The 5,654-nt window shown below is 30.8% G+C and overlaps 1 long non-coding RNA gene across 1 annotated transcript; it reads left to right on the top strand.

The window, feature by feature from the left end:
- The first annotated feature begins 1,836 nt into the window (after nt 1-1,836).
- Nucleotides 1,837-5,300, top strand: LOC144973112 (uncharacterized). The gene is made up of 3 exons (XR_013645493.1): nt 1,837-2,081; nt 3,117-3,296; nt 3,627-5,300. It is a non-coding gene; the product is annotated as an uncharacterized LOC144973112 (long non-coding RNA).
- The last annotated feature ends 354 nt before the right edge of the window (nt 5,301-5,654 follow it).

Genomic DNA, 5,654 nt, shown 5'->3' with positions numbered 1-5,654 from the left:
GGAACGAAGAGCTCTAGACAGGGGAAATAACGCATTTCTGTACAAAATGAAAATACTAATTGCATAACATCAAGACAAGGCGTCTTATGTGCTATTGAACAGTTGAACTCGACAGGCAAACGGGCTTACGATTCAGGCAACTGTTCATTCTGTTAGCTCAAATTGGTGTGGTATCATTCTTGTAATGGAAATACTCTGAACCCGACGCAAAATAATAATAATAATAATAATAATAATAATAATAATAATAATAATAATAATAATAATAATAATAATAATAATATAATAATGATGATGATAATAATAATAATAATAATAATATTATTATTATTATTATTATTATTATTATTATTATTATTATTATTATTATTATTATTATTATTATTATTATTATTATTATTATTATTATTATTATTATTATTATTAATGTTATTATTATTATTATTATTATTATTATTATTATTATTATTATTATTATTATTATTATTATTATTATTATTAAATTTATTATTATTATTATACCGCTATCAACAATATAATAAGTCTCTTGAATCTGGTACCTTACCTATTGAATGGAAACAAGCCAATGTAACTGCCATATAGACCCATCCGTTTAACATGCATACTCTGCAAGGCGCAGCAAGGTTATGGAGTATATCTTGAAAGGCCGAATAATGGACTTTCTTGAAAGTCATACGATGCTAAACGATAACCAGCATGGTTTTAAATCGAAGAGATCATAAATTACTCAACTTTTAAAGATGATGGAGGATTTTACCATTGATGTTGTTTATCTTGATTTCCGAAAGGCTTTTGATTCTGTACCATATGAGAGATTATTCATTAAATTAAAAGCATATGGAGTTAAAGGGAATCTCTTTAACCTGATTAAAGACTTTCTTAATAATCGAATACAAAGAGTCATTGTCAATGGGGTGGGGTCGGATTTTAAGAATGTCATAAGCTGTGTACCCCAAGGAAGTGTATTGGGACCACTTTTATTTCTTTTATATATAAATGATATACCATGTCGCATAAATTTAGCCTGCAAACTGTTTGTAGACGATACGAATATCTATAATACAACTGAGCATCATGACATTCTACAAAATGATATACATTCACTTTTCAAATGGTCTTCAACATGGCATTTGGATTTTAATGTTTCGAAATGTAAAGTATTACATATTGGAAAAAAATCCATATCATAATTATTTTACAGATACTTCTATGTCACAACCAATTTCCGTTGTGCTTTATGAACAAGATGTGGGAGTTACTTTTGATTCATTTTTTAATTTCGATGTACATATTGATAATTGTATAAGCCGTGCAAACAAAATGATGGGAATAATATATAGAATCTTTATAAGACTTGATAAAACCATATTTTTGTATTTGTATAAATCGCTCGTTCGACCATTTCTAGAATACGGAAATTGTATCTGGAGCCCTTTATACAAAAGACAATCTATTAGTATTGAAAGTGTACAGAGGAGAGCTACCAAAAAAGATTTATGCCATACAGTATTTAGCTTATAATAATAATAATAATAATAATGCTGAAAACGTATATAGCGCTACAACTCCGAGACACCAGACTCTAAGGGCTTAAATTACAAATTACTTTGGCTGAAACATAATCATTTACACACACAAGCACACACACACACACGCACACACACACACACACACACACAACACAACACACAACACAATACAAACCAAACCTATCTTGCTTCTCATACCATCTACTAAAATCGAAACAGATATGTTTTAAGCGAACGTTTAAAAATAGACAAAGATTCTTTTTCACGAAGGCTACGCTTATTTGTACTACCACTGCAAATAACGCCAGAGCTTATTTGTACTCTTACTAAAAATAGAATTTGCGTAATTACTAAAAATATGACATTTTATACGGATAGAACTGCAATATACAATGAATTATCTGGAATGGAAGTCAAAAAGTGACCACTTCATCTCATCACAATCACATTATAACTATTATTACAAGTTGATTTTGACGGACTTTGGTAATTCTTCACTCTTTTCAAGTCACAGAATACTCAGTTTACAAGGTAAGCATACGAAATGCACATTTTAATTCATTTCTTATTTTTATAACTAAACATGCTTTGGGGTTGTGTGTTTGTTGATTGTGCATCAGCTGACGACACATTTGTCGCTACCGCGAATTACTTAACTTTATTACTTTATTTTGTGAAAAATAACAATAACAGGGCTTTAAAAAAATTAAAATACTAATTCCCCCCCCCCCCAAATAATTTAAATCATCCTTCCATGTCAGGCGATTAAAACCAGGTGTTTCAATGTTCGATCCCCAGCGAGGCGACCAAAAGATACTAGATATTTTTAGAAGGCCCTGATCCCCAGTCAAAAGGTTGCTAATTTTATCACGATCAAGAGGTTTCGAGTACTCACGACATTCCAGGCTCAGGGTCCTTTAAAAAAATACTTTTCATTCAGTTATTGTTATTATCTTTATTATGGCCGACACATCGTCCATACTTTTTCAAAACTGTTTTTTTTTTTTTTGGGGGGGGGGGGGGCTGTTTTTTTATATCGGAAAATTGGGTTTTGTATGTTATGTTCATGGAGAGAGAGAGAGAGAGAGAGAGAGAGAGAGAGAGAGAGAGAGAGAGAGAGAGAGAGAGAGAGTAATATTTTATAATGATAAGATATCTGTAGTGGTAGTATTATTAGTAGTTTTGAAATGCCTATGATGATGACAATGTGAGATAATTATATTAGTGTGATTATTTTTATTATATTTTTAAAAATTACGTACGGCTATGTCGTAGTGGTATGACACTCGCTTTTGGACCGGAAGGTCCTGGGCTCGAGCCTCGCTCGGCGCATAGTTGAACTCTTGGAAAAGGCACTTTGCTCACTTTCTCTCACCGGACTCAGTTGTAAAATGTGTACTTGGCCGTTAACTGCGTTGTCTCTGTCCGAAGTAATTGTAATATCGCCTAACAGACGTTATGTCCCGTTCAACATGCGAAGTGTTGCTGTTATAAACTTTAGCATTGGCATGTATGTGCCTATTTTGCTGTAGTGAATTTAATTTAATTTTTTGTTTTCATCGACAGCTAACATGAAAGAACACTGTTGACGTTACTGGTGTCCTGACAATCCATAAAGATGCTGGCTCAAGGGCTATTCTGGCAAGGTGTGTTGAGGCAAACCTTTGCCTGTGGCAAAACTCATCAATCAGCAAACCATCATCTGGGCCAGCAGACCAGAGTGTCTGCATGCACTTTTTGACAATGGTTAGTAATGTTTTCAAATCTCCATTGCGCCTTTACATTTTTTATTGGTGATCAATAAAATAAATGCTCATTTTTCTAAATGAAAATGGCAAAGCATCATTTGAATTGAATTACTACTGAATGTATTAACTTAACGACAGACTATAGTTTGTTGCCAAGAGTTTTGTTCTAGGGATGTAAAACCAATGAAATTTCAAGTGTGTTGTTGTGAATAATGATCATTTTTTAAAAATTGCTATGTCTTTGACAAATGCATTTTATGACAATAATGCCATTTCCAAAAATTGCTAATGAAATGTGTCTCTTTTTTATTTCAATTTTTCCATCCAGAGCAGGATCAACCCTCTTTGTGGAACTACAAAAAAAGTGGTGGCAAACAAGTAGTGTTGACTTTTTCTGTAAGATTTTCAAGGGTTTGGGAAAGCAAATTGCTTTTTATTCAGAATTAGTGCACTATTTAAAGTTTTATTGTCTAAAATAGAATTGATTTTGCAGTTCAACTTGACTAGATATCTAATTTTATACGACTTGTCTCTCAAGTAGAATAAAAAAATGAAAAATGAGGATAGCGTGCCATATCATATTTTGAAAAATCATTTAATATATCTAGAAATCATCTGTATAACCTATTGTATACAGTAAATAATTAGGTTTTGTGATTATAATGATGAATTCATAAGGTATGACATCATATTTGACCACAAAATTATTTTATCTCTGGGCGTAAAAAAAATCAATTTTACAGCATTTTTTTTTATCTAAGGGGTATGGGTTAGTGAACTGATTATAATTTTTTTTAGACTTAGATCAATCTACAAAATTTTCGTTTTCTTGTCCTATTACGGTCATATTTTGAAAGTTTGATGGATCATTTCTTTTAGTTGTCTGCAAAATCAGCCTTTTAACTTTATGTCAAATTATAGAAAAAGCTTGCGCTTTCTCAAATGTCTGTTTTATGTCATTTGTCTGATTTTCTAGCAATCCTACCTCAATCATTTTCCTTTAAATTATCTTCAAATTTATTCAGAATCTTTTCTATGATGTGTTTTACATCATGATGTGCGGGTGGTTGGATGGGAGCATCACCCTTGAATCATATACCTATGATGTTCGCATGGGTGTACGATCCGATAGTGATGTCGTTTCTTCTTCTCTTTACTAGCCTATCCTGCTTCTTTGGTTTGTGATTGTATTTTTGACAGGGGATATTTTTTTCCTGTAAATCCTCTGCCTGTTTGTTCTTGGTTATTTATAATTTAGCTTATGATATCTTTAGGTTATGATTTTGATTGACATTTGTACTATTTTTGTTAGATTGCTTGTTTTTTTGTTTCAGCGGTCTCTCATATAACCTCAATTGTGTTGGAAGAGACCTAAGCAACAAACAAACAAAAAAAAAACATCATGATGTAAGTGTTTGGGGGTAAATTAAAATTTAGCAATTTTATAAATTTTAAAATTCATTTGTTCCGCGCTAAATTTTCAGTTGAAATCAAATAAAAATTCTAAAAAATTATTCCAAGAGTTTTCATGATATAGCTATTTATGAAAGAAACATTGTGTTTAAATTTGAAAGAAATTTTTATGCTAGTTTTTGGTGCATCTATGTTAGAAATTTTAGGGTTTTACGTCTAATTTTAGCTTATGTTGCCCCTTAAAAAAGTTTTTTTTTTTAATTGTTATTTTTGGTGTTTAGCATCAAATTATACATTACATTATTAGTTCATGAGATATAATTAAAGAATTTTAGAACTATAAAGCATATTTGACCACTAAAGTAATTTTTTGGTGAATAACAGCAGATATTAAATTATTTCGCAATTTTTTTTCTTAGAGGTATGGGTTAGCGAATCGTTTATAATTTTTTTCAGAATTTGATCAATTTATAAAATATTACTGTTTTCTTGTTCCATATTGGTTATACTTGATGAATGTTGGCCTTTGTCTGCATAATTAGCTTTATTATCAAATTAAAGACAAATTTTTCATTTTCTCAAAATTTCATTGTGCGTCATTCTCTGATTTTCTAACATTCACATCTGGATTGTTTCCCATCAGATTGTCTTCAAATTTGGTCAGAATTTTTCTTATGATGTGTTTTGCATCATGATGGTTGGGTTTTGGGCTAAACAAAAATTTAGCAGTTTTATGAATTTTTAAATCAATTTTTTTTCCTGTCATGTCACACCAAATTTTCACTAAGAAATCGAAAAAAAAATTCTGAAAAATTTATTTTCAAGACTATTGCTAAACCTATCCATCTTGTTGTAAGAAACATTTTGTGTAAATTTGAAAGAGATCTGTTCGTTGTTTTTTTCTGCATCACTGTAAGAATTTTTGGGGTCTAATCTGAGCTTA

This window comes from Berghia stephanieae, chromosome 5 (assembly GCF_034508935.2).
Source record: "Berghia stephanieae isolate SIO BIC M18660-M18661 chromosome 5, UCSD_Bste_1.3, whole genome shotgun sequence".
In the NCBI taxonomy this organism is placed as follows: domain Eukaryota; kingdom Metazoa; phylum Mollusca; class Gastropoda; order Nudibranchia; family Aeolidiidae; genus Berghia; species Berghia stephanieae.
This window is presented reverse-complemented; position numbering and strand designations above follow the sequence as displayed.